The sequence below is a fragment of the Heptranchias perlo genome, chromosome 3 (assembly GCF_035084215.1).
Source record: "Heptranchias perlo isolate sHepPer1 chromosome 3, sHepPer1.hap1, whole genome shotgun sequence".
NCBI classification, from domain to species: Eukaryota; Metazoa; Chordata; class Chondrichthyes; order Hexanchiformes; family Hexanchidae; genus Heptranchias; species Heptranchias perlo.
The window spans coordinates 134,244,337-134,257,923 of NC_090327.1; the positions used below are offsets into that span (position 1 = coordinate 134,244,337).

At 39.1% G+C, this 13,587-nt stretch overlaps 1 protein-coding gene across 7 annotated transcripts in view; it reads right to left on the reverse strand.

Annotated features, from left to right (window-relative positions):
- Positions 1-12,776, reverse strand: part of fam49bb (family with sequence similarity 49 member Bb) — a 165,629-nt gene extending 152,853 nt beyond the window's left edge. For 3 of the 7 annotated variants that reach the window (XM_067981994.1, XM_067981992.1, XM_067981990.1), the window contains exon 1: positions 12,683-12,775. The gene's annotated coding sequence lies outside the window, so the exon portion shown is untranslated. Of the gene's footprint in view, positions 1-12,682 lie in introns of all 7 variants that reach the window. The other 4 variants (XM_067982006.1, XM_067982005.1, XM_067982003.1 and 1 more) reach the window with 3 other exon arrangements.
- Between the last annotated feature and the right edge of the window lie 811 nt (positions 12,777-13,587).

Consider the following 13,587-nt stretch of genomic DNA (forward strand, 5'->3'; position numbering starts at 1 on the left):
GCAAGGTCCACAATTATACAATAAACACAGTTCAGGAAGCATATACGTCCTGTCGATCACACCACACTTCTGTCAACTGCATCATAGTCAAAAATATTCAAAATCTGTGTAACTTACAAAAGATTCACTCATATTCAAATTTCTTCCGCCCAATTCCAATTGAATGGGATTTATTCATATTCAAGTTTATTAATTTTCATGAAGCAGCATGCCATCAGAACTGAATAGCAGAAAGTTGAAATATTACAAGTAAACTTACACTACCCTATTTTATTCCATAGAAGTTTACATCATTTGGCCAATCGTGCCTGTGCTAGCTCTTTGTTAGACACTAATCCTGCCCTGCTCTCATCCCATATTTTCCTCTATTTGGAATATTTATCCACTTTTCCCTTAAAAGATGCAGTGGTGTCTGCCTCAACTACACCATGTGGCAAAGTATTCCAGGCTCCAATAATTCTCTCCATACAGAAATTTCTCCTACCTCTCTCCTCACACTCAGCAATAATTGTAAATTGATGACTCTGTAATCAAAGGAAATTACCTTTCCCTATTTATCCTATCAAAGCCCTTCATAATTTTAATAACCTTGATTAAATCTCTTAGCCTTCTCTGCTCCAGTGGAAATCATCCCAATATATGTAGTCTCTCCTTATAGCCACAGTTTTTTCTCCCATGTATCATCTCAGTGAATGGCTTTAATGTCTTTCTGTAATGGAGTGCCCAAAACGGCACACAGTACTCTAACTATGGCCTGACTATTTCCTTGTACAAATGTTCTTGCTTTTTGCTCTTGTAATCTATGCCCTTATTTATGAAGTCCAAAATGCTATTGGACTTTTTATGGCTTTGCAGAATTATGTATTTGAACTCCTAGGTGTCTCTGTTCATCCACACCCTTCAGTGCCTTTCTATTGGGTGCATGTTCCCATTCCTCATTTTTCCTCCCAAAATGCATTAAATGTTTGCCAAACCTTCTAATTTTATGTCGGCAGCAAATTTCAATATTATGTATTGTGCTCTCTATGCAAAGTCCAAAGCATATACACCACTCCCAACTCTTCTCCAATCAGAGCAACCTTAATTATATTTTTTGTCTCATCAAACAACTTTCTTTCCCTGTTGCTACATTTCCTTTTATACCATATGCCTAAATTTTTGTAACAAACCTTACAATTTCCTCTGAACCAATGCACCACTTCTTCAAAAACCTCCATTAAAGTTCCTTTATTTATATATCATTATTTTCTATTTACTTGCCACTTTAGCCTTCTTGATTCCGTTCTGAAGCCTCGACTTTGTTCATTGCCATCCCGAGCTTTGGGATGAAGTTTGCCCTTTTCCCTTTCATTACAAAGAGGACCTATTCATTTTAATTTTACACAGCTGCTAATTCCCTCCTCATGCTCTTACTGACTGCTCCCATATACCTCAGCCTGCCTCTGACCTTCAACACTGTAATCTCCACTCCCTCTGCTCCTCTTCCACAGCTGGACCTCAGTCTTCCCGACAGCCCCAACAATCTCTTGTCTTTGCCCGCTTCCTTACAAGTTCACAACTTGCCCTCTTACATTCCCCATCTATACTACAGGCCCACAGCTGCTCTTCTGTAATAACTCACCTCCCATATCCTAACCTCCCACTCATGAGCTTCACCCCAAAGAATTATCACCACCTTTATTCCCTCCCCTCACTTTAGTCTTTCCAACTACCCAACCCTGCAGACTCCTGCACAAACACCCAGCACTGCACCCAGGAATGAGATATATAACCAGATAATCTGTTTTCAGTGGTGTTGGTTGAGGGATAAATATTGGCCAGGACACCATGAGAACACCCCATCTTTTCTTTGAATAGTGCCATGGGATCTTTCACATCCACCTGAGGGGGTAGATGGGACCTCAGTTTAATGTCTCATCCAAAAAACGACATCTCCAACAGTGCAGCACTCCCTCAGAACTGCATTGAAGTGTCATCTTGGATTATGTGCTCAAATCCTGGAGTGGGGCTTGAACCCACAGCCTTCTGACTCAGAGGCAATGACAAGATTTGATTGTGTTAAAAAGTGTAACAATGAAATGCATCCGTTTACTTTATAAAAACCGCGCAAGCAAAATCCTAACCGACACGCAAGATTTAATGAACTGTTCAACAAAAAATTGACAGTAAATATGCAGATATTTGGCATATTCTGCTCAACTCCAAAATTCTAAGTGCTGCCACTGCCTGCAAACACACTCACATGGGATTAAAAATAAATTCATCTTCCATATTTGAATCCCTCATTGTTGAGTCAGCATCTGCATGTTGCTATGCAACAAATGTACAGTCGCCACATGAAGGTTATATGTTCCTTTTTTCAAAAATGCTAATTTGTTATGGAACTCAGTGGTTTGAATCCTGTGTCTCACACCACCAATATTCACGCTTGAAACGTCATGAGCCTTTAGCACCTTTTTTTAAATTAAAAAGTGATTTTTTTTTTTTGCAATAATTTTTCAGTATACAAGTAGGAATAGGTAAACCATGCAAGCAGAATTGTACCAACACCATAAATTACAAATCAAAATTGGTGATATTCATGCACAAATGCATAATGTGTTTATAGGACATTCCTGTCCACTATTTTGAGAGGTTAACCCTATATTTCAGACAAATTTAGTAGTTGTCAATAGTGGTTTCTGCAGGCAACACAGAGGTAACTGCTCAGATCTTGCACAATGCCAACAATTCCCATATCCCCAAAACTCTAACCCTAACCCGTAACAATAATCCACCCCTCCCCCCCCCCAACCATAACCCAAGTTACAGCGTCAATAGTGTGGTGCAGGATGGCTGTGTCAATACTCTATATTAAATCTCATGCCCATTCTTAATTCAGAATGTCAATGTTCTAACCTAAAAATCCTCATGAGGTTTTTTAAAAAACACACCATAGCCCACCATGTGACCAAGCAGCACTCAGCTTCCAATGAGCCCTAACATTCACATTGTCCCCATTGTTTCAAAAGTCCTGGATTTCGAGCAGTCCTTAACCTGCCCTATTTCCCCACCTCTACTAATACAAGGTTAATCTTGCCATCCACACAAAGCAGGGATTCTGAATAATCTTCACATGCACCATATTCTGCCAGTGACACCAGCAATTGGTTTGTAAAGCAAGCAGACAAACATCAAGTACTAACAACAAGCGCATTCCTGCAACTCTGCTGGGAGTGCAGTGGCTTACCATAAATTACCTCTTACATGTCCCTCACATCTTAGGCAAGCCCAAGAACTCAAGCAGTCTTTACAATCTAATACGTCATGCTGCCCAGCCTTATACCTGCAGTCTTCTTACCACAGGGACTTGCCATGGTTGTATTTCTCAACTTACTCACCTTGTCATGATGGAAATTTCTAAGCTTTGTATTAGTCTTCCTGCTTTATGTACCCTGAGCTATACATTATTCTCTGACCAAAAGCACATGCCTCAATTGATGCTCAAGTTCTGCTCTCAAGAAATTGTGAAAGCTGTGGTTGACTTACCTCCAATTATCTCTCTCTATCGGGAGGTGCTTGCCACTGATTGCCATCTCCACCCGACAACCCAGGTAGGATGTAGAACTCACTGTGGAGAATTGCTGGTGTGAACCCATATCCTATCACTCCTGTTGCAGTATATTAGTATGTCTCATGACTAATAACTCTAATGCTGTATATTCCTCCACATCTCCTAGTACAAGGTATCTGAGCGGTATTGCGATATCTCAGCCAGCAGTAGGTTCATCAGCAGTTTTTACTACTGTGTAATGCAGGTTCCAAAAAAGGTCTAACATTTCTTTTGCAGATCTGAGAATTTACCAATAGTCTTTTCAATCGCAGGATTACGACCCTTGAGAAAACATAATTTACAGCAGTCTAGAAACCTCCAAGTTTCTCTAAGCTCATTCAAAGAGGTTTCTTAAGTTCAGAAGATCTCTCTGGCTAAGTGGTGGAACTCAAACATACAGGATTTCTGCAGACAGGTCAAATAATGTTCACTATAATCTCAATATCTGAATCCAACTAAGGCAATTTCAAATGATCCCCAGAATTGCAAAAAGCCTATGAATGTCCAAATAGTCCTAATCACCACAGGAGCACCTCCATTAAATCAGAGATTAATTTTGGCAATCCCATCTTCAAAAACACCTTCCAGCTATTGAAACATTTCACAGAGGTCCTTACATTCAAGTTAGAGGACCTCAAGAATTCTTAGGAATTCCAAGGAATCCTGCTACTGGTTCAGGAACTAGGTATTAAAGTGGTCCAATTATCTGTTAGAATACTGATACACAGTCATAAATTTCAATTCAGTGTGGAGTCATGTTGTATTACAGAAGAATCACCACAATCTTCCGTTTGTTCCTACGAAAGTGGTTCTCAAGGATACTAATACACCATGAGGTTTCTAAATGATCTGGAGACCATTACAATACATACAACTACATCAGGGCATCTCCTAATGCTTTTATTTTATTTTGGAGAAGTCTATAATGTCTATATATTTTTTAATTCACACTGCAGGAAAGTCTAAGCCATAGACAGCACCAGCGTCAATCTCAATATCAGTCTGTGATTATTTAGCAGCAGATGCATTTCTAGTAGGGCAAGACCACATTAGTTTTTAAACATACTCTTAAGAGGGCATATTATGCCACAACAATGGATTACATCTGGCAGAAGAACCAAGAATGGTGTCATTCAGTCTCAGTTGATGTAGACAGTCGTGGAGCTTGAATTTTCCATCATGCTAGTTGAGATAAAGGTCCTCCATTTCCTATGCTACCTACCCAGTTATTTGGCAATGAAACTAGGGTTTCTCAGTGATGTAAAAACTCCTGCCTCTTATTTGTATGACAGAATAAAGGGATTCACAAAGCTTTAATAACCTGAGAACTATTGCTTGAGGTTCTGAATAATGTTGAGAGTTCTAGGTATGCTGCCACTATGTCAGAGAATCTCAGTAGGCCTCCAGCTCAGAGAAGTAGAACTAGTATATGCTAACAAGCCTTGGTATTTTCATTAGTTCTATCCCCTGCTAATTCAAATTGTTCCTGTGTGTTCCCAAACGTTGTATTAACCTCTTGCAAAGCTAAGATTTAAGTGTCAACTTGGCTTGGGGTAGCATTTTTGCCTCTGGGTCAAAAGTTCATGAGCGCAAGTCCCATACCTGAATTTGAGCACATAATCTAGACTGAAATTTCAGTGCAATACTAAAGGATGCTGCATTATTGGAGGTGCCATCTTATAAATGAGACGTTAAACCAAGCCCTGTCTGCCTATTCAGGTGAATGTAAAAGATCCATGGCCCTGTTCCAGTAACAAAGCAGGGAGTTCTCCCAGTATCTTGGCCAACATTTATCCTTCAACCAACAACAAATTAACTGGTCATTTATCTAATTGCTGTTTGTATGATCTTGCTGTGCACAAATTGGCTGTGAATTTACTGAACAACAATACACTGCAAAGGTAATTAATTGGCTGTAAGCATGTTGGGACATCCTGAGGATGTGAAAGGCACTATGTAAATGACTGTGCTGGGGCAATGAAAGAAAGAACTATCTGAAAACCTACCTAATAAAGGGTAGTTTCACTACAAAATTCTTTCAAAAGTCATGAGAATTCCAAGCTGAGCCAGTTTTTATTTAAAATTCCCAACCAAGCTTTTTTTTTCCCTAGAGGGAAGAGAACAACCTTATTGGACACACATGATTAACAAAACAAGAATTTATGAAAATGCTCTGTTAACACGGTAAGAATAATTTGGAGGTGTTCCACAGTCTCAGAATAAAGGGTAGGCCATTTAGGACTGAGATGAGGAGAAATTTCTTCACTCAGGAGGGTGGTGAATCATTGGAATTCTCTACCCCAGAGGGCTGCGGATGCTCAGTCATTGAGTACATTCAAAACAAAGATCGATAGATGTCCAGATAGGAACATAGGAACAGGAGTAGGCCATTCAGCCCTTCGTGCCTGCTCCGCCATTTGATAAGATCATGGCTGATCTGTGATCTAACTCCATATACCTGCCTTTGGCCCATATCCCTTAATACCTTTGGTTGCCAAAAAGCTATCTATCTCACATTTAAATTTAGCAGTTGAGCTAGTACCAATTGCCGTTTGCGGAAGAGAGTTCCAAACTTCTACAACCCTTTGTGTGTAGAAATGTTTTCTAATCTCGCTCCTGAAAGGTCTGGCTCTAATTTTTAGACTGTGCCCCCTACTCCTAAAATCCCCAACCAGCGGAAATAGTTTCTCTCTATCCACCCTATCCGTTCCCCTTAATAACTTATAAACTTCGATCAGGTCACCCCTTAACCTTCTAAACTCGAGAGAATACAACCCCAATTTGTGTAATCTCTCCTCGTAACTTAACCCTTGAAGTCCGGGTATCATTCTAGTAAACCTACGCTGCACTCCCTCCAAGGCCAATATGTCCTTCCGAAGGTGCGGTGCCCAGAACTGCTCACAGTACTCCAGGTGCGGTCTAACCAGGGTTTTGTATAGCTGCAGCATAACTTCTGCCCCCTTGTTCTCTAGTCCTCTAGATATAAAGGCCAGCATTCCATTAGCCTTCTTGATTATTTTCTGCACCTGTTCATGACACTTCAATGATTATATGTACCTGAACCCCTAAGTCCCTTTGGACATCCAGTGTTTTTAACTTTTTACCATTTAGAAAGTACCCTGTTCTATCCTTTTTTGATCCAAAGTGGATGACCTCACATTTGTTTACATTGAATTCCATTTGCCACAGTTTTGCCCATTCACCTAATCTATCAATATCGCTTTGTAATTTTATGTTTTCATCTACACTGCTTACAATGCCACCAATCTTTGTGTCATCGGCAAACTTAGATATGAGACTTTCCATGCCTTCATCTAAGTCGTTAATAAATATTGTGAATAATTGAGGCCCCAAGACAGATCCCTGCGGGACTCCACTAGTCACATCCTGCCAATGTGAGTACCTTCCCATTATCCCTACTCTCTGTCGCCTTTCGCTCAGCCAACTTCCTAACCAAGTCCGTACTTTTCCCTCGATTCCATGGGCTTCTATCTTAGCTAACAGTCTCTTATGTGGGACCTTATCAAATGCCTTCTGGAAGTCCATATAAATAACATCCATTGACATTCCCCTGTCCACTACTTTAGTCACCTCTTCAAAAAATTCAATCAGGTTTGTCAGGCACGACCTACCTTTCACAAATCCATGCTAGCTCTCTCTGATTAACTGAAAATTCTCGAGGTGTTCAGTCACCCTATCCTTAATTATAGACTCCAGCATTTTCCCCACAACAGATGTTCGGCAAACTGGTCTATAATTCCCCGGTTTCGCTCTCTCTCCTTTCTTACAAAGCGGAGTGATATGTGCAATTTTCCAATCTAGAGAACTTTGAAAGATTATAGTTAGGGCATCCGCAATGTGCTCACCTACTTCCTTTAAAACCCTGGGATGGAAACCATCTGGTCCTGGGGATTTGTCACTCTTTAGTGCTATTATTTTCTTCATTACTGTTGCTTTACTTATGTTAATTTTATCGAGTTCCTGTATCAAGGGATATGGAGATGGTGCAGGAAAATGGCGTTGAAGTAGAAGATCAGCCATGATCTTGTTGAATGGTGGAGCAGGCTCGAGGGGCCAGATGGCCTACTCCTGCTCCTATTTCTTATGCTCTTACATCACAGCAGTGATGCTAAGAAATGTTTCAAGAAAAGGACCTAAAAGGTGATATCACACCTTGAAGCCTTGCTTCCGAATATATGACCTTCCTCTCTTTCCTTTCTATTTTACATTTTAATTATTTCATTAGATTATAAAACCAGCAGATGGAAATTAGAACTAGGCCACTTATATTAGAATACAACCTTTTTAATTCTGGGAGCTGGTATAATTGGTAGTCATTTTTCTCTGAACACTCTTAAGGATCAAAGAAAAATGTGTTGATCAAAGCATCTCGTTCTTCCCAACCTAATAGCTCTATATGTATATATACACACACACACACACACACAATTATAAAAATGGTGTATCTGTGCTCACTTCCTGTCAAGTGACCATCGCATTTCAGCAGCAACGAACATACAATTCATAAGTGCGGAAAGCAGCTGGAAAACTACCAGTCAAGAAAGCTTATTAATCAAAGAAAGGAGAATGTGAACCCATCAAATCACTTTGATTTTATTTTTTCATCAGACTTATTTTCCCCCTTACCTTGATAAGTACAGGCTAAAAATAAGATTTCTAACATAACAAAAACATTTTTTTAGAAAAACTTATTTCTCAATAACATGCATAAACCTAACTATTAAATTGTCTTGTGTTTTTGAGTACCTTCATTAAAGCTTTTACTTGAAGGCCTTAGGCACTCCTCAGTCTTGATTTTACTATGAGTTTCTTACACTTCAGAATATTACCAGTACATGAAAAAGGAGAAAGAAAGCCAGACATTTGTTCTAATTTCTTCTTTGTTTAGTACTTGTTCTAACTAGTCTAATAGACCATGTTTACATCACCCGAAAATACATCTCAGATTTTTTTCAGTAGATTATAAAACAATTTATAATCCACAATTTATAAATCGTGACAAGCAAAAAAGAGGTAATTCTAGGATGATGCAGATTGATCTACTAGAATGGTTAGAAACAGTATTAAACACAAGCAGAACACTCATTTAAAAAGGTAAAGAATAATATTGTGAATGTAGGCTGGAAGGTTGTAGAAAGCAACAGAAGATGACCAAGGAATGAATATGGAAAGTAAAGCGGGAAATTTTTTTTAAAAAAAACCTTTCAGACTTCATCAAGGATAACTGCAAATTTTTTTTAAACTTCAAAAAAAGTGGTGAAGCAAAGTTAGGTATTGCAACAATAGAGGATAAGGACGTGATGGAAAAGTTATTTGAATATTTAGCTTCAGTCCTTATAATGGAAGAGAGGACTATGATAACAGAGGTAGAGGGAAAATTCGAGATTAGTGAATGGGAGGAACGCACAGAAAGTAGCACGGTACAGAAAAATTGTATTGGATAAACTAATAGGATTGAAGCTAAACTAATATTCAGGTACTGGTTTTTTGTTATTACTCAAGGTTATCAAAAAAGATGAAATGAGGAAAATTGGAATTTTTCAAAGCTCACAAAGATATTGGAGAATTGGATGATAGCAAATGCTACACAGTTAATCAAAAAAAGGAAGACACAAATAAAGTAACTACACATCAGTGAGTTTAATGTCAGTAGCAGGAAAATTGTTAGAATCCATCATTAGGGATAGGGTAAGTGAGCACTTATAAGATGATTAGGGAGAGTCAGAATTATTTTGTGAAAGGGAGATCATGTTTAACTAACCTAAGAGTTCTTTGACAGCCATTGAGGTGGATTTTCAGAAGGCATTTAATATGGTTATGCACAATAGATTGCTTGCTAGAATTTAGGCACATGGAATTAGCTGTACCCTCATAGGAAATTGGTTGGAAGACAGAAGCAAAGAGTTGGGCGAAAGGGACATTTTCAGATTCACAAGCAGTTAACGAATGACGTCCATCAAAGATTGGTGCTGAGACCCCCCCAACTTTCATGATATACATAAATGGCCTGGGTTTGGGAATAGAGGGAAATATATCCAAGTTTGGAGATGATGCTAAGCTAGGAGGCATAGTCAACTTTGAAAGCAGCAAAAAATTACAAAAGGTCATAGATACATTAAGCAATGGGCAGATGCAGTTTAATGTAGTTAATCATTGGGAAGATAAAAGCCATGGTCTTCGAACCCTGCCACAAACTCTGTACCCTCACCACTGACTCCATCCCCTCCCTGGCCACCATCTCAGACTGAACCGGACTTCACAACCTCAGGGTCTAATTCGACCCTGAGCTGAGTTTCTGACTCCATATCCTCTCCATTACAAAGACTACCCACTTCCTCCTCTGTAACATCATCCATCTCAGACTATCTGCTCCTCCATAAACTTCAGCTCATCCAAAACTCTGCTGCCCATATCCTATCCTGCACCAAAACTTGTTTGTCCTAGCTTCCGGTCCCCTAATACCTCAAGTTTAAAACGATCATCCCCATGTTTAAATCCCTTCAGTTCTATGTTAAAGGCACTATATAAATGCAAGTTGTTGTACCAAAGTACAAAGCAGTACACTTGCAATGTAAGAATGGTAGATGGCAATACTGTCTAAATGGGAGAGTCGTGGATTGAGTGAATAAAACCATTTAAAAGCTAATTCACAAGTGCAAAAAACCAATGGGATACTGGGCTTCATCATAAGAAGTATAGAATATATAAGCAAGAAAATACTACTGCACTAGTCAGACCTCATTTGGAATATTGTTTTTAGTTTTGGGTGCCTATCTTAGGAAGGGTATACTGGCCTTGGAGAAAGTCCAGTGATGATTCACCAGGATGAGATGTGAGATGAAGGGATTTAGCTATATCAGGTAAGCTTGGGTTACATTTCCTACCTTTGAGGAGGTTATCGGATTATGGTATTAAAATAATGAAGTGAACCACTAGAGCAGATAGGAAAAGACTCTTCCCTCTAATAGGGGGAAGCCAGGAAAAAAAAATCTTTTCTCAAGGGGGTTTGAGAATGTAGGATCCACAGCCCCAGAAGGCTTTAGAGAATCAACTGAGGTGTTTAAAAGGGAGATAAATGCTTATTTAAGAAATGAGGGCAACTAAGGGATTTGGAGAAATGGCTTGGAATTAGGATTAAAAAGATAAAAAGTTGCCATAGCCAAACGATCTATCCTTTTTTGGTGTTGGTGAGCAGCTGGAGACTCACATGTCTACAGAAAAATAATTATGCTCTAATTGATCTCAGCACCTGCTTATTTATAGCAATTAATGCTTGTGGCCTTAAAGAAGTAGCTCAGTTTACATACAGCTCCCCTTCAACAGCAGAATAAGACATTGTCTTATATGCAATGCACAATGTTAAGAGTGAGGTGAGTGACTAGAGGAAGGGGAAGATACAAGGGTTCAATAGGTCATTCAAAGAGGAAGACATAGGTATAGTGGTGGTTTCAGGCAGAGGAACGGTTAAGGAATGTGATGAGATTGAGGCAGAAGAAGTACAAGTGATTGGTGTAGGGCTGAGAAAGGAATCTCCGAGGACTACATTTTCCCTTAAACACTACCTCAAATGCCATACCAACCACTACCTCTCACCCTAAAGGAATGAAGAAGGAAAGGGAGAGGAGAAGTAAAAAGTTAAAGAGAGAAGAGAGACTGAAACAGGAGAGGACAGAGAATCAGCAGCACAGACATAGAGTGACCATATTCTTCAACTTACTGTGTGAAATACCACAGAATATCAACTGGTAATATAAAGATAATAGTATTGCATATAGTGTGCACTTCCTGTGTCACTTACTTCCAGTCACACTTTAGCCATCATGTTTGACTGCATGCCATGACTTACTGTGAGCAATGTGACAGGAGATCCAATAGTATATAATACTATGTTCATTTAGATATCCTAGTCTTATCCCCAAGACAAGACTGGTGACCTACTCTGGGATCTCTACCAAAATTACTTTGGAAGTGGCCATGCGAAGTCCCAAAAGTGCAACTTCAGATATCTCATCCATCAATTTTTCATGCTTTCCTTCCCTCCTTTATACAGGAACGTGCCACTTTTCTGTCTCCTTGATAAACCTGCCAAGATCATTTAATCACTATGATTATGTGCAGGTTCAGGCAGGTTTGATCTTGTAACCAATCAAATGCATATTTCTGATTTGTACACTTCAGTTTTGACACTGACATGGATTTAAAGGATTAAATAAAAATGTCAAATTGGTGACACATTTTGCAAACAAGACAATAGGAAACACTCTGAATTGCATGTTGTTTTGCCATAGATTACAAACACTACATGTCAGTTCATGTGATCCATAAGTGTAAAAAAGCAAGCCCATAAAAAAGTATTACAGATTTATACTTTTACCTAAATCTGACTCCACTCATGAAAATAGATTAAAAATACAGTCTTTCCACTTGCCAAAATAAATGAATAACTATGCAGTATAGCATTTTTTTTAAATGTTAGCGTGTAAAAAATGGAAAGTGAAGATTACCAAAACGTATATACTGTGTAGAATGTTATTGCACTAACAGTTTGTATATATTGGCTAATAAACATTTTTTTCAAAAATGTTACAAAGCAGGCCTACACTACAGAAAAAGGAGCAAGCACACAAAAATAGAAGGAATAGCTGTTGAAAGGCGGGCTTTTGGACCTAGAGGAAATGTCACCTTCTACAGCTGCACTACCCTCCTCCAACCTTTAGTCTATGAATGCTTCTCATTCACTGAGATCCGAATTACTATCAGCAAGAAAGAAATATATTTGAAAAATCAGGACCACGCTGAAATATATCTACATCAACGTTTGCAACAACCCAAGCTAGATAAGTCATATCTTGCATTGCTTAAAAGACTACACGAATGTTTCGACAAATTGGTCTCCTTCACGATGCTTTGCACGATTCTAATTTAATTTCCTCCCCAGGTGCGAGGATTTCCATCTCATATCGGATCCAACCAAGCATCACATTCTAACAAGTACAATCACTTAAAAACACATGAATATGTACGATTTTCTTGTTTTCATTATTGGAAAATAAAACGATCGCACTGTACCTTGCAGGGAGGAGGAGGAGAGAAAAAAGCGTACAGTTTGTTAAAACGGGAAGTAATCTTCAAGTGAAGGCAGTTTCAGGCTGAAAGTGCAAGAACTGTTACTTCCGGGTTGGTCAATTGTACGTCATTTGCTTCAGGTTTGTAACACCATTTAGGTCACAAAATAACTAAAAAATTAGCTGCCAAAAGGGAGGGTTTTTTTTTTACTAATACTTACAGTTCGTACATGTATAAAATCACGACCTACATTAAAAACAGAAATGTTGACTGTTCTGTGGAGGAAAAGGTGGATAAAAAAATGAAATCTTGTCCGACCAACATAGGAGCTAATCCAGACAAGCTTTCACAATCACGTAGGTCTCTCCCTCGAGTGAGAAAAGGGAACATGATTTAGCGAAATAACGAAATTGCATTGCCAGATATCGAACCAGTTCCCACTCTGAGGACCTAGTAAATTGGAAAATCATTCTATGTGTGTTTTAAAAAAGAGGAAATTCCTGGCACCACTGGGGAGTATGGTAGTAGAATAAGGTCTTGTTCATCCGTGGGACAAACGTGAGCTGTTTAAGACGACTCTTTTCAAGGGGCGTTGTCAGTGCATTGGAATTTTTTTTGAGGTGGGGGCAGTCTTAGATCTGAAAGCTCAAATTGCAATTGCGCCATGACGGGTGTGACGACACTGGGCAAATGCTATATTTGCTGCAGTATAACGTTTTGCAATGTTGCTTCCTGCTCGCTTTTCCAGGCTGCAATTACACTTTTGATAAACGTTTTTTTTCCACCAGCAGGCATGATACAATTCCAGAATGGCGTCATATAATTGGGCATTGCTCTGATTACAAACCTGGTAAAATGTCTTGCACAACAGCTTACACAATGACAGTGCCCCTTTAAAGGCGTGCTGT